This window comes from Balaenoptera ricei, chromosome 11 (genome assembly GCF_028023285.1).
Source record: "Balaenoptera ricei isolate mBalRic1 chromosome 11, mBalRic1.hap2, whole genome shotgun sequence".
In the NCBI taxonomy this organism is placed as follows: Eukaryota; Metazoa; Chordata; class Mammalia; order Artiodactyla; family Balaenopteridae; genus Balaenoptera; species Balaenoptera ricei.
The window spans coordinates 60,038,501-60,062,926 of record NC_082649.1 but is presented as its reverse complement, the minus strand read 5'-3'; the positions used below and the strand labels follow the sequence as shown (position 1 = coordinate 60,062,926).

Here is a 24,426-nt window from a genome sequence, read left to right as displayed (position 1 = left end):
AGCTCCAGCCCCCAAATTACTGACCAGGGGCTGCAAATTCCCAGGGGCTGTATTACCAGCTCCTTTTCCTGATGAGCATTCTCATTGGCCGGTCCGCCAGTTCCAAAGCCCAGCAACTCATTCTCAGCCCTGTCACCCCAGTAGACACTCGAAAACCTCACTTCTATCCCAGCATTTTGTCCTTTTGATCAAGAAAGGACTGGGGGGCTTCCCTGGTGGCGCAGTGGTTGAGAGTCTGCCTGCCAATGCAGGGGACACGGGTTCGAGCCCTGGTCTGGGAAGATCCCACATGCCGCGGAGCAACTAGGCCCGTGAGCCACAATTACTGAGCCTGCGTGTCTGGAGCCTGTGCTCCGCAACAAGAGAGGCCGCGATAGTGAGAGGCCCGCGCACCGCGATGAAGAGTGGCCCCCGCTTGCCGCAACTAGAGAAGGCCCTAGCACAGAAACGAAGACCCAACATAGCAATCACTCAATCAATAAATCAATAAATCTTTAAAAAAAAAAAAGAAAGGACTGGGAATAAATCCCTGTCCGCACAATCAAGAACCTCAGTCCTTAGCACATAGTCTTAGCAGTTCTACTCACATGCACGGCGTGGTCCTCCTTTGGTAATTCATTCATTCAAAACTATTATGCCAGGCCCTGATCGAAGTGCCTCCTCTACCCAGTCATCCTGTTACTGATGGTTAATAATTATGCGGTAATTTTTAGTCTCACTAGGAATGAAAAATGCGACAATAAACTACCATTTTTCACCCATCAAATTAGAAATACTTTGTTTTAAAGAAAATACTCAGTGCTAGCGAGGAGGCTGTGAGACGGGCAACAGCAACATCATAATTAGCAATAGAAGTGGGACATCCTTTCTGGAAAGCAGTTTGACAAAAACTATTTCAATGTTAAAACTCATTAACCCAGAAGTTCATCTGGAAGTTTATTATAAGGAAATTATCAGGGATTTAGACAAAGATTTATACCAGCTACCATTTATACCAGCCATGCACTAAATACATAAATTACCTCCTGTACCAACAAAGATTTCACCAAAACATTGTTTTTCATGGCAAAAAAATTACAAACAGGCTACATTTACAGTAATAGAGAATGTTTAAACAAATTAGAATAAGTCATAGAACATAGTATGCATTAAAAACTGTCTTTAAAGAATTTTAAATGCCATAGGAAATGTTCTTATATATACAGTATGCTTCTAACTTATAAAAATATATAATAAATATACATGCATTAAAAATAACGCAGAGAGGGACTTCCCTGGTGGACCAGTGGTTAGGACTCCCGAACTTCCACTTCAGGGAGCAACTGGTCAGGGAACTAAGATCCCGCAAGCCGCGTGGCACAGCCAAAAAAAATAATAACAAAAATAACACAGAGAAATAAAATACTACTAGGTAGGATGGAAACTTACTAATGCTTCCCGCGTTTTCCTATTTTTCTACAATTGGCCTGTATCCCTTTAATAACAAGAAATGTTACAAAAATAAAAGGCGCCTGCGCGAGCACACACGTGACTTCCCCCCGGGTATGAGGAACTGCTTATCGCGTTCTTCCTTCAGACAGCTGCCTCTTGGTCCAGTCTTGGTGAGTCACCCAACTCGTCTGAGTATTTAATTTTCTCTTTGCAAAATGAATGTGATAATCCCGGCCTCTCCACCTCATAAGATAGTTTTATGTTGCTGCTGCCTCCTGCCCATAAAACCCCAGGTGAATGCTAATTACTGACATTACTAACAGACCAATGCTTTCTGGGAGAGGTGAGTCCCGGTGACGGTGACATCATCAGGAAGACTCATGTAAGAAAGGAATGGGCTCCTGGGACATGAAGTCTCCTCTTCCCAGAAACCTTCGTCCTGCGTATTACTCCGCCGGTACTATTGCTGGTACCAAAGGATTTGAAAGCTCGATGGCATTCCACGGAGCGTTTGTTTCTCACTCATACATTTGAGCTGCGGTTTGGCTGATCTTGGCTGGGATCAGCTGGGTTCGGCTGAACGCTGCTGTTTGGGTCCAGGTCTGTCCCACATGCCTCTCATCCTCCCGGGACCAGCAAGCTAGCTGGGGCATGTTCTTCTCCTGGTGACGGGGAGAGGCATAAGAGGACACGCCCAACCACACAAGCACATTTCGAACCACTGTATGTGTCACATCTGCTAATATTCTCCAGCCGAGTCCAAAATCATGGGGCAGGGAAGTGTTTCCCTCCCAGGGTTGTGGGAAGATCTGCAGAGTTACACAGCAGAGGGTGTGAGTGCTGCAGAAGGTGAGGAACCGAGGCTAATGATTCAACCTAGCAGGAGGAGGGTTGGGAAGGTAAAATGAGCCACGAAGCTGTTAGCTCTGTTCAGACTGAAGGCAAGGAGGGAAAGAGATGGGAAGCCGGGGCTGTGACTTGTTGGAGGCAGCCAGGAGATGCCTACTCTGCATCCCTTGTTCATATAGCCAACAGTTACTGGGGGTTGGCCTTGGAACTTGGTGAGGTTCTGAGCTGGGACACAGTGTAGATGAGAATGAAGGCAGGACTCCATTCCCTCTAGCTGTTTTCCTGATCAACTTTCTTTCCACACCTGCAGCCCATTGCCATATTTTAAATGCCCTTTCATTTGCAACTGTCCTGCCTCTTGTGTTGCCATGGTTTTAAAAGGTGGCGTGTATTTAAAAAAAAATGTTTTTTATTAAAGTCTAGGTGATTTACAATGTTGGGTTAATTACTGCTGTACAACAAAGTGACTCAGTTATACACACACATATATATATGTACATATTCTTTTTCATATTCTTTCCCATTATGGTTTATCACAGGATATTGAATACAGTTCCCTGTGCTATATGGTAGGACCTTGTTGTTTATCCATTCTTTATATACCAGTTTGCATCTGCTAATCCCAAAATTCCAATCCCTCTCCCACCCTCCACCCCCTTGTCAACCACCAGTCTATTCTCCATGTCCGTGATTCTGTTTCTGTTTCATAGATATGTTCATTTGTGTCATATTTTAGAGTCCACATTTAAGTGATATCATATGGTATTTGTCTTTATCTTTCTGACTTACTTCACTTAGTATGATAATCTCTAGTTGCATCCATGATGCTGCAAATGTCATTATTTTGTTCTTTATTATGGCTGAGTAATATTCCATTGTCTACGTGTACCACATCTTTATTGATTCATCTGTTGATGGACATTTAGGTGGTTTCCATGTCTTGGCTATTGTGAATAGTGCTGCTGTGAACATAGTGCTGCATGTATCTTTTCGAATTATAGTTTTGTCTGGGTATATGCTCAGGAGTGGGATTGCCGGACCATATGGTAATTCTATTTTTAGTTTTCTGAGAAGGTGGCGTGTATTTTTATCACCTCAAGGCCGTATATCAAGCACTTCCCTCATGCGTAAACGTCTTTATGATCGGAGTTCTCCCTGGGAAAATCAAATGCATGTGTTCCCAGTCGGGGCCGTCAGGACCCATCTGACGGTGTGGTCTATCATCTAGGAAGGAGGGTCCGCCTGCCAGGACAGCACCTGAGGACGGTGGGGAGTGGGGTAGCTTCTGCAGCTGTGCGCCCACGGGGCTAGCTGAGGAGATGCCTCCCCGGAGACAGCAGGGGTGGAGAGCTGCAGAGACAAAGCCACCACCTGGCAGCTGGGAGGCCGCTGGCCGCGCATGCTCTGGCTTCAGTGGGAGTGACAAGGCTTGGGGACATGTTGGCTGAAGGAAGCAAACAGAACCCCACAGAGCCCTACAGGACCAAGTCCCCGACTTTCCCTTTGCGCTTCTCTGTGCCGGGGTCTGAGTCTTAACAGGGATGAACAGGGCCCAGCTGGAGGAACGAAATGCACCCTGCGACCCTGGAAGATGGAAACTAGCGTAAACCAAGGGCTTTACCCCAGCGGGAGAGTCTAGGGTAAGATGACTTTCTTTACTCGGAACCAGATGATTTAGCACGACGACAAAAGAGAAGTCTCCTTTTCCTTCTGAAAAGAACCAAATACATAAGAAAAAAAATACCTAGTGTGGAATTCTGTCAAATAATGGCAGATGTCCCTGTTATGTTGGCACCTGCCTTGCAGGAGCTCACTGTAACGATCAAAAGGCAAGGGTTGGGGGAGATCAGCTGGGTGCTTTGTGACCACCTAGAGGGGTGGGATGGGGAGGGTGGGAGGGAGGCTCAAGAGGGAGGGGATATGGGGATATATGTATATGTATAGCTGATTCACTTTGTTATACAGCAGAAACTAACACAACATTGTAAAGCAATTATACTCCAATAAAGATGTTTAAAAAAAAAAAAAGACAAGGGTTGGGCCCCAGTCTAATTAGGAGAAAAATCATCAGACACATCCCAAAACACCTGACCAGCCCTGCTCAAAACCATCAACGTCATGGAAAACAAGGAAAGTCAGAGAAACTGACTGCCACAGCCAAGAGAAACCTAAGGAGACATGAGGAATGCAGTAACCGGGATGGGATCTTGGAACAGAACAAGACATTAGGTAAAAATTAAGGAAATCCAAATCAACTGTGGACTTCCGTTAATAATAATGATCAATGCTAGTTCATTAAGTGTAACAAATATACCACCTTAATATAAGATGTTTGTAACAGGGGAAACTGGATACAGGATGTATTAGAACCCTCTGTGCTATCTTCTTAATTTTTCTATAAATCTAAAACTGTCCTTAAAAAGGAAAGTCTATTAAAAAATCAATTCAAGAGTTGAAAGCACAGACATGGAAACCAGGCTGCCTGGGGTCCAGTCCCGGCTCCTCCTCACCTTGGGTAAGCCACTTAACCCTTTCTGCCATGCCTCAAGTTTCCTCGCCGTAAAATGGGAATAATCATAGGACCTCTGATTGTCCTGGGGACTAAATGAGTTAAAACTTGTCAAACTCTGGAAGAGTGCTTGGCACCAAATAAGTGCTACATGTGCTTATTTAGTACGTAAATAAAACTGAAGATGTGGGTTCACCTCACATGTTCTGTAAAACAGGAGGAAGTGTACGTTCGCTGAGTTTTAATTTTTCTTAAAAAAGAAGGAGCATGCTTAGGGCTCAGTTTGGGCTCCACTGTCCCAGAAATCCCATGACCCTGCCCCTTCCCTCTGCCTTGGCCTGAATTGGGTTCTTCCTGTTCTTTCTCCCAATGGTTTCCCATTCTTTGCCAGGTTCAGACGGGGTGACTCAGCCTGGAAACCTCCCGTCAGGAGGCACATCACCACGGGCAGATCCACCGCTCTCTTGCCTGTCCTAGCTCTTCCTTCTTCCCCGGGAGGGTCCTACTGCACCTGCGTTCCAGCAATACCCCCAGACACCTCCAACCCCACCACCCTCCCCCAGACACGTGGCCCCAACCCCTCAGTCCCTCCTACCTGTGCGGATGCCCTTCCAGCTTGGAGAGCTTTGGTAAAGAGGGAACATCACCGCCCAACAGGATGCCTGGGAAATGCGTGTGTTCCTTATTGCTCAGGAAGAGGTCTTGCTGAAGAACAATCCTGAACTTTGTCCAAATGGTTGAAAGCTTGACACGAGTCATCTTCCTGTGAGCATCTGAAAAAAGCCTGTGTCCAAGCAGAACTGGAAGCACAGATCTGCTGTTTCCTTTAGTCAAGACCTTGAATTCCTGGAGCTGTTTCCTGCCCCACTCATGGCCACAGTCCCTCTCAGGGGCTGCCAGGTAAAATGGAAGCCAAGCACTGCAGTGTGGCAGGGACAGAAAATCTAAAGGATCCAAGCCTCTACAGGATGAGGCTGAATCTCCCAATACTCTTCCCTGATGGGTTCCCCCACTTGTTTCTAAAGAGGCTTATTTCTTGTCCAAAATCCTGAGACACTGGTGAAGGGGGTCATTAATAGGACCCTCATTTTACAGGTGAGGAAGCCAAGTCCTCCTGGAGACAAAAAAGATTTCAGGCATGCTTCCTGTTTAGAGAAGGGGTTGCAATTCCTCATCCACATTCTAGCCAGGGTTAGCTTGTTTGCTTTGCTTTTCTTTGCCAGCACTTGGCAGTGACCTACATAGACCACATGCCTAATAATAACTTGAGCTTTATTAGCACCCAACATTCAGGGACCTCTGGGGATTTGGCAAAAGGCAGTATTTAGTAAATCATCTGCTTTAGTAAATCATCTGCTTATACCTCTGGGGCAGCCTTTGAAGAGAAGAGGCTGCCAGCTGGGAGTATCGGCACAGCCGTCACTTGTCTGACTTTCTTCTTTTTCATTTATTTATCTGGAAATCTCTAAGACCATGGCTCACTTGTAAAGGTTGATATTTGAGATAGATAACAACTAGTCTGGCTCAGGTATCGGCCAATCAGAATGGATTTTGGCCAAGGGTACCCAACCAAGGCCCTACCCCGACTCCTGCCCCTGATTGGCCAGGCATTGTCCCTAAAGCTGCAGGTTTAGGGGAAGGTCTAGGGAGTTCCAGGGAAGGAGCCTAGGTGGTCAAGGTAGTCGGTCAATAGCTGTACCAAGTGACAGGGAAGTAATTCAGTATTTAACCAGCTGACTGCCAACCCTGTACGTACCCATATTCTCAGTTCCTGGGAAGTACAGATCCATGCCACGTGGCTTAACGTTCTCCTAAACGTCCATGATGGTTAACCAACCATAGCAGGCTAAGGAGTAGAGGTGTTTGGATTCAAGAGCCTTGGGGATTTCATTTTACTGCATCTTACCTCCTCTTTGGTCCCCTGGAGCTGGAGCTGGATCAGGTGTAAGAAGAAGAGTGGGTGCAAGTCACAAGTGATAGCACGAGATGATCAAAGTTAGGGAAGCCCAAGAGGGCCCCTAAGTCCAAAGGTCGGTGTAGAATTCGATGTGAGAGACAGGATAGAACAGGGCAGATGCTGGGAAGATCTAGGACAAGAGGGTCGAGGGGGTCAGAGGGTCTAAACTCACTGCCTCGAAAGCGCCATCACTCCTTGCCAGGGAAGCTTAACTGTGGTTAAAAATGTACGGAAGGGTAGAGCTACTCAATCCTCAACAGTTCTTAGACCTTCCTTGTGAAAATATCTCCCCAAGTGTTTGCAACTCACCCAGCAAGCTCTTTCTAGAAAAGTTATCCCAGAGGCCAAAGCTGATACTTAAGAAGGACCTTCATTGTTTGAAGGGCTGCTTCCCACTGGGAAAAAGCATGATTTAGATGGGTGGTCTTTTCCATCACAGAGTCCAAATTCTCTAGGACTCTGGCCACCTCAGAGCAGGGTAGCTTTATAAATTTTTACCAGTAAAGTAAGTCTAATAGAGCCATTTTCGAAGTGGTCTCAAAGGCCACTGGAGATGCAAGAATTCTCCTGATGGATGCAAATTGCTTTCCAAACATGAGTCCTTTCTGCTCTTCTGGGTGAATGCCACGCAATCCTCCAGCTGTCATTTAGGGAGAACTAATCGCTTTCTACTATTAACTTATTAAGTGAATCATTAAGGGTGACTGAATTTGGAATTCATGAACCAAAATGAGCGTGTGACCAGAATACTTTTATTCAGCATTTATCCAAAATTCTATCATCTATGCAACATGTGGCCACTTGCAAAGCTCCTGCTGTGCGTGCAAAACTGTAAACAGCCAAATGCCCACATTTAGGAGGAAACAAGTTTTGTTTTCTCTCTTAGCAGTTGCTGCTACTGTGTTATCCACGTGGTTGGTTTTAGGTTTTCTGATCTTCTCTAAGATATTTGCCACATCAGTATTTGGGGCCCGTAATTTTCTAGTAACTAAATTGGAAGATACATTGTGGTTCAAATAGGAATCATCATACCCCAGTTGCAAAAGCAAATGTTTACATAATGCTACCCCCTCTCCCCAAAAGCAAACTGCTTATACGTTGACACTTTGTTATTATGAACGAGTCCCATTGTTTCTTCCACTGGAAAGCGTAAAAGGATAGAATAGATGGACAGTGAGGTCTCTTGCCTCACCTAAGTGGGTTGAAGTGAAAAAAAAGATGGAAAGTTATTGCTCTTCTCAGGGAAGGTTTTTCAAATGTAATTTTCTTTTTAAAATAGGTTATAAATTCCTATGATTCAAAAATCAATATCAAAAGTTATAATTGAGAAGTTTCCCTCTCTCTGCTACCCAGTCTGCTTGGATCCTCCACTCCACCCCCGGAAGTCATCACTTCACTAGTTCCTTGTATATCTTTCCACTGTTTCTTTGTGCAAATAGAGGTATTCATATTTTCCTCTTACAGGGAGGTTTGAAATATTTCACTAATACTCAAAGCTCCCCTGACCCCACACTAGGAGGTAAAGTTAAATGTGGTAGATAAATTCAGAAGTGACTCCAGAAGACTGAAATTGCATCTGAAGTCTATCTTCCTAGGACCGTCCGTAGCACTGGTGTTTTTTTATATACCTGGCTCTTGGGAAAATGATGGACTAGAATTTTCTCCCGACTCCCCGGCTCTGCTTTCACACTCCGCCTCCTCCCGTGTCCACAGCCCCACAAAAGTTTCTGACAAAGGTGCACCTTTTGTTCTATTCCCCACGCCCACCTCCCACAAACACACCTTTGTAGGGTCCCGTCACCTCCGTGCCTGTGGGGACGGGTAAATGGCTTCTAATGTATATACAGTATTCCAGGAAGCAATGGCTGGCTCCTTCAATTCAAGGGTTCTTCCAAATGGAAATAGTCCTTCAACATGGGGCTAATGGGAAAACTTGATACTGGAGGATGTCCCAAATGTACAATATTCAACTGACTGATGGAGTGCTTATTATATGCCAGGTGCTATGGGCGGGTGCCAGGTAGAAGGGTGAGTAGGACGTGGTGCCTGCCCTCATGGACCTCATGAGGAGAGTTACAACACGGAAGAGCCGCGAGGGCGTAGAGCTCAGAGAGGGCTTCAAAGCCGAGATAAGAGGGGCAGGTAGACTCAACCAGGCGGTGAGCGGGGGGTCTGAGGCAGCATCATGTGCAGAGGCCTCTGGGGTGAAAAAGTCAGGATTCCTTCCTCCTCTGCTACAACTTCCTTTCCAAGCAGGACCTCGTGGAGGTAATTCTGGTGACCAAAGGAGTGACTTTAATGGAGATGTAGGGGCGGTAGGAGTTGGAGGTGCTTGGGAGTGTGTGGAGGTGTGCGGCACATCACAACGCGTGGACACGGGCCTGGGGCAGGTCCGAGCCGGGTCAGGTGAGGGGGGTGCTACTGGGAGTCAGGAAATTAGATGCCTTCTTGCCCCGGGACCCCCAAGTTTATTCCAGGCTCTACTTCATACTTTGCTTTGGAAACCTCAGAAAATAGCATGGCCATGGGAGCTTCAAGGGAAAGGTCTTGACATACCAAGGAGTCAGAAGGTGAGGCAGTCCAGTTCCCAACAGAAAACAGATGGCATGTTGAAAACAGGGTAACCTGGGGAGGGATTATTTATGAAAGTGTGGGCGGGGGGCGGGGGGACAGGGAACAACCAGTGCTGCAGTAGCTGGGGCTTTACCACCCAGAGCCCTACCACCCGGCGCCCAGAGGAAGGAGATTAGGAACAGTTACCAGAGCCTGTGGGGGGCGAGTGCCTTGTTTGGCTCCTGGGTCTTGAAAGGAGCAGTGACCTTCGGCAGAGGTGACCTTGCAGAGGGGGAGCGAGGGGAATAAATTCCCAGCCACACTGTCCTTGCCCCGCCAGGCCTCCCTCGTAGCCGAACCCTGCCATACGAGAGGACACGGGGCCTGTTGTGAGGTTCCAGGCGCAGGGAAGCGTGGGGCAGGCATCTGCAGGGGCACAGGAGACAAGAAGGAAACCCACCAAGTCCTCGCTGTGGCTTGAGGTGGCAGGAGACCGGACAAGATTGCTTGTCTCCATTTTTCTAAGAGTCTCAAAATGAGCACATATGACTCCCGATTGGAGAAACGATGATTTTTAATTTAAAAAGGCAAAACCACAAACCACATCAATAGCAATAACAACAAGGAATGTGTCCCAAGGAGACCCCCCCCCTGGGAGTACCAATGTTTTCATTACTTAGAGCGGGAAAGGGAGGCCTCACCAAAAATTCTGTCCCACTCTGAACAGCCAGCTGACCCTTTCCCACCGGACGCTGACCACAAACAAAGCACGTGGAACCGGCGCTCTCAACCGAGTTCTTGGGAAGAAGAGTCACTGGGTCCTGAAGAAAGTGACACCCAAGCCCTTCCTGTTTCTCTGAAGCAAACCTTGTGTGGGCGGGTTGGGGGTAGGGGGTGGTCATAGGGGAAGATGCTCCGCTTTCCAGGGACATGGGTTCAAGTCCTGGCCCAGCCGCTTCATCATGGGGGAGCCTCAAGCATTTACAGGCTCTGAGTCTTGTATTCAAGTGACCGTGAGTGTGATGATGATCCTTCGCTCTAAGAGTCATTGTGAGGGTTCACGACCTTGTAAATGGTAAGAATCTCTACAAATATTCCTTGTAAATGAAGGAGAGCAGTGCACAAAGGTAATCACCACCACAAAAGGCAAGAACAAATACATCCGCGGCCTCTAGGAGGCCTGAGGCCTGTAGCCCAGCTCATGCGTGGACAGAAAGAACACAACCTTGGTGAATTAAAGAGAAACACAGCACCAGAGCCCACTGGGAGGGATTTCTCTATTTCCCATCAGATGGTCTTTCTCTCTCCAGTCTTCTCCTGTTTCTCTGCTTTCTCCACCCCTCAGCTCCCTGGAGTCCCTGTGCCCAGGACCTGGCTAGGAGTCTCTCGTGGGAGTCTCTCCCTACGTGCAAGGTGGAGGTAGACCCTCAGATTTAGGACTTGCAGAGACTTCAGAGGTCAGTACCTATGATGCCCACCTTTCTCTTGCTACCTTGACTGCCTTTGGCGTGTAATTTCAGTGTGGGATTGTTCTAAAAGGCCCCTGTCCCATGAGGGAGGGACAAGACAGATGAGTCCAGTGAAAACCGAGAGGAACTGAGAGAAGAATCATGGCAGAAGAGGGCATGAAAAGAAGTCAAAATAAGGAAATGGGAAATTCTTGATAAAGACTGGAAATGTGATCACACTTTCATAGTCATTCTCAATCCCTTTGACATTTGGCACTATGGGGTCCCAGGCTCTTGCGGCCAGAGCCTGAAGGGTTTAGGGCTGGAGAGAAATGCGGCGGCCAAGGAAAACTCTTGTCAGATGCCACCCCCTTCCCAGACCCTCCCCACCTCTTACACCTCTGACCATGACCCAGAGGACAGAAGGAGCACCCAAGCCACACCTGGACCTCCTGGTGCTTGAAAGCACTGACCTTGTGTTCCTCCCCAATTTAAACTACGGGATCTGACCTACAACTAGTGGTGTTTGTCCTTGGTACAGGGGAAAGATGGGTGGTGGGTACAGGAATCCAGAAACAGAGAAAAAGGTATGAAAGTGGAGCACTTATTTTTCCTGAAAGATGGGGGAGTGGCTAAAATTGTGGATTCTGGAATCAGACTGAGAAGGTCCAAATCCCATCTCTTCTGCTTCCCGTCAGGGTCACCCCCTTACTTAGCTACCGGAGCCCTCTGATCTATCACTATAAGTGGGATGACCAGACCAGATGTGCTCCCTAGGGGGATGCAGTGTCAAATACACAGCATCAACTCGGACACATTCTTGCCTTAAAAAAAAAAAAACAAAAAACCTGAAATTAATCAAGCCTCTAGATGTCTTACCAGTTTACAGGGAATAAAGGGGACTGAAGAACAAATTAAGCAACACTACAAGGAAGCAAGCAGCCCAGTCCAGAATGTGGGACATCCTACGAGATAAATGACCTGGTGTCTTCAACTAACCAACTGCAAGGAAATGAAAATTTACAAAGGAGTGGAGACTGTTACAGAACAGAAGGGACCATCAAAACAAAAGTGTGAGCCTTGTTTGGATCCTGATTTGAAAAAAAGCCCTAAAGAGACATCTTTAAGAGAACTAACCTGATGTTAAGGAATACCTGTTAATTTTGTGGATAACGGCATGGCGGTTATATTTCTAAAACACCCTTTTTTTTTAGCATTATTCATTTTAATTAATTAATTTATTTATTTTTGGCTGTGTTGGGTCTTCGTTTCTGTGTGAGGGCTTCCTCTAACTGTGGCAAGCGGGGGCCACTCTTCATCGCGGTGCGCGGGCCTCTCACTATCGCGGCCTCTCTCGTTGCGGAGCACAGGCTCCAGACGCGCAGGCTCAGCAATTGTGGCTCACGGGCCTAGTTGCTCCGCGGCATGTGGGATCTTCCCAGACCAGGGCTCGAACCCGTGTCCCCTGCATTGGCAGGCAGATTCTCAACCACTGCGCCACCAGGAAAGCCCTAAAACATCCTTTCTAACTACAGACACGCACTGAAGCACTTACGGGTAAAATGACAGGATGTCTGGGATTCGGAGGGTCGGGGCAGAGTTAAAATTGTTGGAGCTGAGTGATGAGTGCCTGAGTTTTCATTTTATTCTTCTGTCTTTATTGCATATTTTTGAAAATTTTCATCACAAAACATTTTAATAGAGCCTCAGATATATGACTACAATGGCGTTAGTTTGGATCAGACACCTTTGTTAGGACCTCAGCATCCGTAGGGCTTACCCGTGATTGTGGGCATGGCTCGGGGCGGGGTTCCACCCAGCTTTGACTTGCTTCACTTCCAGAGCAAGCCATGTGTCTCTCTGACCTGTGGCCTGGGATGCCAGCCAGAGCCTGCTCAGGACACCCCCCCCGCCCCGCGCCGGACCGTGAGGAGCCCACAAGTGCAGGGGAGTCAGTGCCTGTGGGCAGTAAGGCCAGGTGCCTTGTTTCAAAGGTGCATAAACTGTGGCTGTGTAAAGTGCAGGGACCCCTTCATGACAGCTGGTTGGGGACAGAGCTGGACGAGGGATTCTGTCTTGAGGCCTTCCACGGTACCCAGCGGAGGGCTCTGCCCACAGGAGGCCCTCGATAAGGATGTTGTGCATGAGTAAAGAAATGCCAGGGTCAAAAGAAGAGAGACCATAACAACACAACACAGTGAACAATAGAGGTTCAGAAAAATAGGTCTATTTTGCTTTATATGACTGATTTTTATGTTTTAAAGTTGAAATATAGTTGATTTACAATATTGTGTTACTTTCAGGTGTACAGCAGTGATTCAGAGATATATATATATGTTATATATATTATATATATATATATTTTTTCAGATTCTTTTCCATTATAGGTTATGACAAGATATTGAATATAATTCCCTGTGCTCTACAGTAGGTTCTTGTTGTTTATCTGTTTTATATATAGTAGTGTTATCTGTTAATTCCATACTCCTCATTTATCTCCCTGCCCCTTTCCCCTTTGGTAACCATAAGTCTGTTTTCTCTGTAACTGTGTTGTTTTCCATGACTGCTATTAAAAATCCCAAAATGTCATTTGAGAAAATGAGTAATTATAAAGGAAGACAGTCCTTCACCCCACAGCAATACACTTCTGCAAAGGTGGTAAAGCACCAAGCTTACTGTCCCTTAGCTCTGCCTTCAACAGAGCTAAGGGACGGTAACGAACCCCAGTGTCTGTGCGCGTAGATGAACGTGGGAACAGGTATGTGTGCTCCATATTTTTGCAGATAAAAATAGCTCATGAGCCTGGAAGAATAATCTGCTTTAATTCTAGGAATTTGAAAAAACACTTGTAGCCAAGAACAGATTCTCTGTTTTGAAGATAATTGGCATTTCCCCCCCAACCACAAATATTTTAAATATTAACATAAGTGAGATAACATGCAGAGGCAACGCCTCAGGCCCCAGTCCTGTGACCATGGGAATTCATTCCTTCTCCCCTTCTCTCCCTTTTCACTGTCTCCTGGGACATCCAGGGAGCTGTGATTGAATCTGTAGAATTGCTAAGTTCTAAAAAATAAGCTTCTTGTCTATCAGGTTAAGATATGCAAAAGATAATCCATATCCTCTTTTTTTGTGTGTGAAGAGCTAGGTAGAAAATATTTTTTTTGGAAGAAACCTGGCAAGAAGAAAGCTAGTTGAGGGATGGAGGTTCCTACTGCGTGGATAACCTGTTTAGCCAGCACCAGATGGCTTGGAGGGCGGGTAATGAGATCCAAAGTGCTCTCTATCTAGGTCAGCGTTGAATCCAGTCCAGGTCGCAAATCACAGAGAGTTGTTTGGCCAGATGTGTGTTCAGAGGCTGATGGAAACGAGAGGATGTTCTGAGACCCAGATATATTTGAGTTTGGGTCTAATTTGGCTCCTTTGGGGGCCTGACTTCTCAGATGGAGCTGTCGTGGAAGGAGAGCTTTGTGTATAGGATGGATATGCAACTGTGGTTCTTTCCCAAAAGATTACAGAATGTCATTGACTTTCCAGGACTTTAAAGAAAGACATAGTGTCTAGTGTAAACTAGAACATCGGGAATCTCCTCATACATGGGAGATGAGTGTAAATTATTACAACTTTTCTACAGATAAATTTGACCATGCATATAAAAAAATCCTAACAGTTTGCAAAGCATTTGCCTAGCATTCTACTTCTAGGAGTTTATTCTAAGGATATAATCAAGCATGTGCCCTAAGATCTTTAGTAATAATAATAATAATAGTAATAATTTTTTCCAAAAATAGCGCAATGAACTAATCTTACTGTCCAACAATAGGGGATTTAAAAAAAATGATGGTACAATGTAATATCTTCAGTCACTAAGAAAAATATTGTAGATATATATTTATTGACATAGAAAGATGTCTGTGGCCTATTGCTAAGTGGTAAAAAGCTGGTTATAAAATAGTCTGAGGCCATATTTGCTTTTCAAAAGCTTTTTACACACACATGCATGTGCATACGAACATACACGTGTATGTGCTTAGAAAAATATACAAAAGGTTAGTCACGGTTATCTCTGGGTGATAGAATAAGAGGTAGTTTTTCTTCCCTTCTTTTTAGTTTCTTTTCTGAATTTATAATAAACAAGCACTTACTTTTATGTCTTTTATTGAAAGGTATTTTAAAACAGAAATTAAGAGCTTTTCAGAAGGATTCTCTGTAGTGGTCAGAAGGACAGTAGTGGAGGGGTGTGATCTGTGGAGTTGGAGGTCCGCCGAAGGAATGGGTGACCCAGACTCTGTCCTCTTCACGGGAGACGTGCTTTTAGGGAGTCAGCCCCAAGCTCATGTGGAATGACCTTGTGTGGAGTCGAGAAGCCTCTGTGGTCCTCCCCAAGCAATGCAGACACCGTGTGCTTTAGAACAGTCAGGCTGCACACACCGGCCAGGGGGTGGAACGGGCAGTTCGTAGGCAGAACAGAACTAGTCTCTTTCTTAAAAGTTACTCTTCTTGGCTCATTCCTCATCCTCAATGATTTAAACATTAAATTTCCTAATCCCTCAAGAGAGTTCATTGAAAGTATGAAAGGAACCCAAATAACCATCAAGAGAAGACAGAGCCAGCCAAAGGCGGTTTCTTTTTAGTTTTAGGTGTTCCTTCCTAACAACAGATGTCTCAGCCCCGGGGGAGCCCAGCTCGGGACTGATGCTCTTTTTTCCCTTTGGCTCTCTGGGGTCTGCAGTAAGCGCCCTCCCACCCTTCCAGCACACGCATGTCCTCAACAAAAGTGGGTACAGCTGCAAATCGGGAATGAGTGAATCTGCCCCAGAATGCTAACATCAACTTGAAAAGTAAGCAAGCCGGCGGCCCAGCCTAGGGTTTCCAGCCTCCAGGGTAAGAGCAGGGCTGGGGTGATGTGTACAGTTTGCCATGTGATGGGCTCCTGGAGTCCTGCATGGCAGAGTTCGGAGTTAGGAAGACATAAATGTGTAGAGGTGACCATGCCGGGAGCTGAGAGACCCTGAGAGACCCACACAGCCATCCCCAGGCCCATCCACCTGCCCCTCTCGGTGCTACAGAGGAAGGGGCTTTGTGACCACTCAGGGCTGATTCTGAAGAATTGGAAGGCCAACGGCATAGCTTATGGAGCTGCTTTGGATAAGTGACACAAACTCTTGGAATCCTTCTACCTTTGTAGAGTGGAAAGAACACAAACCCAGGGAAGTTGTATTGATTAAATGAGACGATTGGCCTAGAAGAGTCTCATGTGGAAGGTCTGTGGTACTTGTGAAAAAGAAGTCCCGAGTTCTACCTTCTGACGTAACTTCCTGGGGGCAACGATTGCTAACCATTGACCCCAGTATCAGCCTTCCCTTTCTTAGCTGTGCAGCAGCTCCCCAGAATAAAGATCCATTTCCCATCCTCTCCTGTAGCGAGGTGTGGTCATGAGAACATGTTCTGACCAGTGGAATATACGTGGGAGGGTTACATGCAACTTACCTTATTAGAAGGAAGGGACCCTTTCATGCCTTCCTCTACCTCCTGGGCCAGAATCTAGACTTGATTAAGGCTGAAGCTTAAATAGTCAAATCATCACATTGGCCCGTGAGCTGAGGGTGGCAGAGTGATAAGACAGAAGGAGCCTGGGTCCCTGACAACCTCACAGAACCATCACAGCAGCCCAGCTCCCTCCTTCTGGATTCATTTACAAGGAGGGAAAGAAACTTCTGTGCTATTTAAATCACTATTGTTTTGGATTTTCACTCATTTGCAGACAGGCCTAATGGTAACTTAAACATCACTCAAGCTGTATTTAAAGTTGTTGAAAGTTGGCTTTTTTTTTTTTTTTTGGTCTCATCTGTGAAAACACTGATTAGCCGCTTACCACCCTGATAGCAGCCATTCACATTTGTGAGATCTCCTAATAGATGCCTTCCCCGACTCACAGCATCTTCTGTCACACTGTCCCCCCACTGACCTGCCTCCTTTTTGTCTATGGCAAGTCACTGACCACCCTGTAGGGTTTCCCAGCTGATTCGAGGAACAGGGCTCGTCGGTGGGCACCAACCACAAGGAGACCCCAGAGTCACTGACTCTGTTCAAACAACAAAGGAAGTTATGTTTATAAGAGAGGAAGTAAGTGCATATCCGGGGAGTGGGTGGAGGCTATAGTATTTGAAAAGCTTTGAACTGCAACATTTCAGAGACATTTTGAAAGATCCAGAAAGATCTGCGTGTAAACTTTTAGGAATGATTTTTTTTTTTTTCCTTGAAACAGAAGATTTATTTTAGTCTCCCATTTCCTGTTTCTCTCTGTTTATTTTATGATAAGGGACGCTGATACGATGAAGGAAGCTTGTTCTGAACTAATTTTCTTTTCTAAAGATTTTTATCTCTGACAGTGTTTTGTAAAAAAAAAAAAAAAAAAAGTTATTTTCTTGGCTCTGATTTCTTTGAGGTGGCTTATTTCCTTGCTAGAAAGAATTGTATAGGTTTTTTTTTGTTTTGTTTAGTCATTGCTGGTTTGTTGGGTTTTTGTGTATGTGTGTGGTAAAATATCCATAAAATTTACCATTTTAACCATATTTAAGTGTACAGTTTACTGGCATTAAGTATATTCACGTTGTACAACCATCACCACCATCCATCTTCAGAATTTTTTCATTTTCCAAAACTGAAACTCTGTACCCATGAAATAATAGCTTCCCACAGCCCCTGGCAACCCCTGTTCTACTTTCTGTCTCTGTGGATTTGCCTACTATAGGAACCTCATTGAAGTGGAATCGTACAATATTTGTCCTTTTGCGCCTGGCTTATTTCACTTAGCAGTATGTCTTCAAGGTTCATCCACAATGTAGCATGTGTCAGAATTTCCTTCCTTTTTAAGGTTGAATAAGACTTATTTTATGTATATACCACATTTCTTTTATCCATTCATCTGTGATGACCACCTGGGTTGCTTCCACCTTTTCGGCTATTGTGAGTAATGCTGCTATGGACATGGGTGTACAGATATCTATTTGAGACCATGTTTTCAGTTCTTTTGGCTATATACCCAGGAGTGAAATTGCTGGATCTTATGGTAGTTCTATGTTTAATTTTTTTGAGGAACCATCCTACTGTTAGGGGTTACTTCAGAGTTAGAGCAGGATGGTGTCGTTTTTTTAGTAGTGGGTAAAACACTGGTTCCGAAACTGGTCTATGCATCAGAATTACCTGGGAACTCTTAAATACAAATTCTTGAGTTCCCCACTCTCCAAGACTATTAAGTGAAATTATCTAGGAGGGGAGCCTGGAATCTGGAATTTAATAAGCTTCCTGTGACACTCATCTGTGGAGTGACCTTTGGGACCAGCAGGGTTGGGAGGAGGGTTCCAGCTGCCCATATAACGTCCACTACACACACCCAAAGGGAGCTGAGCTTTGCCAGACACCGGGGCCCACTCTGCCTACATCTCTCTATATGGTAGGTGCTTCTTGTACGAAAGTAGGGAGTAAGGAAAGCCATCTCTGCAGCCTCCCAAGGAACCAGAATAACAGCCCTCATTGCTCAGGATTCCCAGCTGCTTTATGGTCTGGTTGTCCTTGTTAATCTCTCAGGAGGGGCAGAGGAGCCTCCTTGGAGAGTTTTTCCATGCACATTTCCAGAGACAGGATCTGATTGGCCCTATTTTTCGCTATCCAGTGTCAAAGGCTCCTCTTTGACAGTACCTCCAGTGCCTGGAGTCAAGCCTCCTCATAGGTGGTTGGGCTTCCTTCCGCCCAGTCTCCTGGAGGCTTCAGTAGGGATTCCTGGTTCAGTGGGTTGTGGCCAGGGTGGCAGGGTCACTTGCACAAAGCCTGGCTCCTCGGCGCAGGAGGAAATATCTGTTTGGCCTCTCTCCCAACAGCATGCACTTCCAGGAATGCTCACAAAGGTCTGTGGATCCTCCAGGACAGGCATCAGAATTTTTTTTTAATTAGGATCTTCTTTGTAGTTTTGTTTTGCATTTTGGAATAAACTCATTCATAGGGAGCTTAGAAAGTTTAGAAACCACAGGAAGATAGAAAGAAGGAGGGAAAAAAAAAAATCACTCCTGATCCCACTCCCCAGAGTCTACCATTTTTACTGAGTTTCCTACTTGTCTTTTTTTTTTGCATAGTTTTTTTATTTGCTCACTTATCATTCTAAGTATTTCCCCATGTTATTATAAACTCAAAAACACATTTTAGTGGGTACATGGATCTACCATGGTTTATTTAATTCTTTCCCTACTGTTTAATATTTTTTGTTGTTTCTAATTTTTTCATCTATTGAAAATAGTACTACAACAAGTACCTTTAGACAGAAAGCCTCTTGCAAATTGTTTCCTTGGGCCAGAGTCCAAGAAATGGGATTAAGTTAAAGTCATGGACATATTGAAGGCCTTTGCTATGTATCTCATTTATGAAAGGTTTGGTACCAAATTGCACAACCATTAGCAAAGTACAAAAGTGTGCATCATTACCTAGATTCTGGCCCATTGGTCCACAGCTATAAGTAATTTGGCACCCAGGGGACACTTGTCAATGTCTGGAGGCATTTTTGGTTTGCACAATGGGAGAGATACTCCTGGCGCCTAATGGGTAGAGGCCAGAGATGCTGGTAAGCATGCTACAATACACATTACAGTCATGTGCAATGGAGAATCGTCTAGCCCACAATGTCAAGGGTGCCAAGGTCGAGAAACTCTACTGTAGTCATCACTTGGATCACAACCCTTTCAGAGAGAAAAATACAGAATCTTATCAGTCCGGTTTCAAGGCCCAGTTGTCAGCTGCTGTTGCTTCTGTTAGCGCCATATGATGTCAACGTTGAAAACTGGTCTAACGCTACTTCACCGTGACCTTGTCCAGGATTAGCAGCCTGCTCCAGAATCAGATTTCCCCTTGACCAACCCAGGGCACCACTCAAAGCACCTCTCCCCCTGGGGCCCTGAGAATTCTTACCAGTCACCTGTCAGTGGTTCAGTCCAGACCACTGCCACCCATCAGAAATGTTCTAATACAATTACACTTCAAAAGGGGGGATATATACTCTGATTTTGATAAGTATTCTGGGATCCTATGCAAATTTACCCACACATCGCCCCATTCAAGACCCACAGTAGCCTCTGTGCAATATACCAAAACCCTAGGACTTTGAGGATACAATTTCAAAATCACCAATCTAGTGTGTGGTAGAGCCAGCTAGCTCTTCCCAATATCTGTTCTTTCTTTCCTCCATTGCTAATAGAATCCCCAACTTTTAGTTGGTCAATGGCTTCTCAGAATAGACACCTCATTTCCCAGACTCTCTTGCAGCTACTCAATGGCTTAAAAGTGGAAATGTTGAATGTGACTTTGGGTGGTACCATTTAGAAAGGCAATGTGCCCTCTTTCACTGACGGCAAAAATGTGGACATGCTGGCTTGATCTAGAGCAGCCATCCTAGACCAGAGGTTGAAGTCAAGTTCAGAGGATGGCAGAACAATGATATAGAGGGAGCCTAGGTCCTTGATGATCACAGAGTTAATGTTCTAGCCCCATACTCTTAGCACCAGGCTTCACTACTGGAAGAGAATAACCTCATGTTTGATTTAAGCCGCTGTTGTCTTGGTCTCTGTTACAGTTGAACCTAATCCTAATTGACACATAATCCCGGTCTCTCACTTGAAAGATACAAATGGAGGCCTGAATGGATTATATCAGGCTCAGTTCATGGTGCCTTTTCTTTCAGCTGTCTGGGAGTTTACTAAATAAAATTTTTTAAATGTGTGAATCATTTAAGAGAAATGGTATATTTTGGGATACCTTATGAGGTTGATAACACAAAAGAAGACAAAAGACTTGAATTTGGAGGAAGCAAAGGTTTCAGAATAAGAGATGAAAGTCAGAGCACAGTCAGAAAAGGGGGGAAAAAAACACAGCCTTCATATTTCAGGGTTAGATCTTCTGAATCAGGGAGTAGCTAAAACTCTAACGACACCCTTGGTGATGTAATGTTCCCGTTCTAGCAATTAGCATGTCTGAATGCAGAGACTGTTTATAGAGTAGCGTAATTAGTAGATACTGCATGGAAGTGATTGTTGCTGGTTCAATTATTCTTTAACAGATTGGCTAGATCAAGGGGCTGTTCTGGAAGGAAAATCAACCTTTCTTTTCTCCCCATCAGAATAAGTGAGCACTCATAATTTATTATACTTATCCCCTTGGTTTCATTTCATTCACAAAGGAAATATATGCCCCTTCTTAAAATATACAGATTTATTTCCCCTAGCATCTAGCAGGTAAAGAAAAAGATAATTGGCATCCCATTGAGTTAGAAGAAAGTTGTGTCTGCACGTCACCTAAGCAACCAGTTACTCAGGACGATTCTGCCAAAACACCCGTCGATTCTGTGAAAAATCCATCAGCCTGGTTGTGAGGCATCCCACAGCCTTCTGTTTGCCCTTCATGGCTTGAGTAACTCAATTTCTCATTTTCTACTGCCTGTATTGGCTTCCTAAAGACCCTGCTGCAGGTAGAGCTTTGATTTCTTAGAGGAAGTCATCTAGCTTTAAAACTCTTTTTAAAAAAAAAAAAAAATTGTTTACTTATTTGGCTGCACCAGATCTTAGTTGTGGCACACGGGATCTTTGTTGTGGCATGTGAACTCTCAGTTGCAGCATGCATGTGGGATATAGTTCCCTGACCAGGGATCGAACCCAGGCCCCCTGTGTTGGGAGTGCGGAGTCTTAACCACTGCGCCACCAGGTAAGTCCCTATCTTTAAAATTCTTGTCTTTAAAAGTCACTAGGATTTTGCTCATGATTATTAGAAAATTCTCTGCAGAAATGAAGTTCGGTTGCCCAGTGGAGCTTGGAGGGTCAGATGAGACCCAGTCCCTTGGACGAGTAGAAACAATTTGAAAGCTGATCATTAATTGGCATTTTCCATTTTCTTCTTCCCAGTGCCCAGAAGATGGTTTTTCTTGGCTCTGGGACTAAATGGAGTGAACACCTGGTCCAGATTTGCTTGGCTCTTTCTTCTCTAAGCAACTAATTCCTGATGGAAAAATATGCTTACACCACATAGACTCACACCAAAGACAAGGGAAAGCTTCCATTTATCCTGTCGCTTTGATTTCATTTCTGCCTCCTGAAGGTGAAGTCAGCCCAGGCAAGCCTCATCCAGCGCCTCACGACACAGAAAAGAGTTTGGCCTGGCTGACTGCATGATTATCACAGTGCAACAGAACCTTGGCAGCAGCCTTTTAAGCAGGGTGCTGTGTTTCTGAAGACCGCATCGCAAAAGAGAAACTCAGAGCTGCACCAAGATGCAACCTACAAAACGTGTGGGTGACCAGCCCTGCGTACACCCACTTTTCTATGCCAAGTTACTCTTCTCATCTGCGACTGGCCTACTTTCATTCTGCCTTCTTCTCCCATACTCCTTAGTCTAGCCTGTTGCATGAGCTGCCACACCCTGATTCTATCTGATGTTTTCATCCCTCACTTCAACCAGTGGTGCTGGAGTCGGCTCCTACTGGCTCAAGAAAGTGATTGTGCGTTGTCCTTCCCAATGTCATGTTCAAAAACATGACATTGGTAGCTTGAAATTGGGCATGGTAAGGGTAATTACATCACAGAAAGCAGCAAATCCTACAAATAAGGCTTTTCCCCCCTCCAGAGAGCCAGTTGTTAAACATTTACTACCATCCAACTGAATTTACTCCTTTTCAAAAGTTAAATAAGGATCGATTTTATTTTGACAAATGTTTAGCTCTATCCTCAGCCCTACAATAACCAAAAAGAGTATCAATCCTGGGCAAAATGGTTATACATGCCCTATGTACCACTGCACAGTTTTCTTCAGAATAGGCTCCTCCAAATTGGTCCCCCTCCCCTCCTTCATGGCTCTGATCTACCTCCAAGCCAGCCTCAGCAAGGCTGGAGCACCTGGAGCTTTCATGACCATTCTCCCCTATCAAAACTTAAAACAAATTTTTTTTATTGGAGTAGAGTTGATTTACAATGTTGTGTTAGTTTTGGGTGTACAGCAAAGTGATTCAGTTATACATATACATATATCTACTCTTTTTTAGATTCTTTTCCCATATAGGTCATTACAGAGTACTGAGTAGAGTTCCCTGTGCTATACAGTAGGTCCTCCTTATTAGTTATCTATTTTATATATAGTAGTGTATATATGTCAGTCCCAGTCTCCCAGTTTATCCCTCTCCCACCCCTTTCCCCCTGGTTCCTCTATCAAAACTTGCCTGACCGATGTTCCATTTACCTATGCCAAATTGATAAATGCATTCTAACTGGGTATTTCTCCATATTTTATTTCTCTTAGATGAATATATTTTTAACACAGGGTTTTCAGTGTCTTAGCTCCAAGAATGAGGGGAATTTCAGTCACCTTGCCAAGGCTAGCAAATATTTAGAGAGTAGTGAAACCAATCACTCTCCTAAATAGACCTTACATACTTATTTCAATAAAGAATTACAAGATGATAGTCACTTTAGAAAATAATTTGGCATTTCAAATGTCAAACATTAAAACCTTATGACTTAGAAGGTATTCCACCCTAGGTATATAGCTAAGAAAATTGAAAATGTACATCTACACAAAAACTTGTATGTGAATGTTCATGGCGGCACTATTCATAATGGCTAAACAGTGGAAATCATTCAAATGTCCATCAACTAATAAATAGATAAATAAAATGTGGTTGGGACTTCCCTGGTGGCTCAGTGGTTAAGAATCTGCCTGCCAATGCAGGGGACACAGGTTCAATCCCTGGTCCGGGCAGATCTCACATGCTGCGGAGCAACTAAGCCCGTGCACCACAACTACTGAGCCTGCACTCTAGAGCCTGCGAGCCACAACTACTGAGCCCGCGTGCTGCAACTACTGAAGCCCACGCGTCTAGAGCCCGTGCTCCTCAACGAGAAGCCACAGCAATGAGAAGCCCGTGCACTGCAACCAAGAGTAGCCCCCACTTGCAGCTAGAGAAAGCCCCGCGTGCAGCATTGAAGACCCAATGCAGCCCCAAATAAATAAATTTAAAAAAATATGGTCTACCATACAATGGAATATTAAGACATAAAAAGAAATGAAGTACTAATACATGCTATAACATAGGTAAACCTTGAAAACATGTAAAGTGAAAGAAACCAGACACAAAAGACCACACACTATAAGATTCCATTTATATGAAATGCTCAGAATAGGCAAATCCAGACAAAGTAATTAAGACAGAAAGTAGATTAGTGGTTTCCAGGGGCTACGGTGGAGGGGGAATGGCAAGTGACTGCTAATGGGTATGGAGTTTCTTTAGGGGGTGATAAAGATGTTCTTACATTAGATAGTGGTGAGGGTTACACATCTCTGTGAATATAGGAAAAAACACTGAATTGTACACTTTTCAAGGGTGAATTTTATGGCATGTGAATTATGTATCAATAAAGCTGTTATTTTTATTTTTTTGTAATTTTATTCTATTTCTTAATTTTAATTTTATTGGAGTATAGTCGATTTACAATGTTGTGTTAGTTTCAGGTGTACAGCAAAGTGATTCAGTTATACATATATTCATTCTTTTTTATATTCTTTTCTCGTATACGTTATCACAGAATACTGAGTAGAGTTCCCTCAGCTCTACAGTAGGTCCTTGTTGGTTGTCTGTCTTATATATAGTAGTT

At 44.6% G+C, this 24,426-nt stretch overlaps 1 long non-coding RNA gene across 1 annotated transcript; it reads left to right on the top strand.

The window, feature by feature from the left end:
- Window positions 1-1,210: 1,210 nt before the first annotated feature.
- On the top strand, window positions 1,211-24,215 carry LOC132374877 (uncharacterized). The gene is made up of 2 exons (XR_009505789.1): window positions 1,211-1,601; window positions 21,688-24,215. It is a non-coding gene; the product is annotated as an uncharacterized LOC132374877 (long non-coding RNA).
- The last annotated feature ends 211 nt before the right edge of the window (window positions 24,216-24,426 follow it).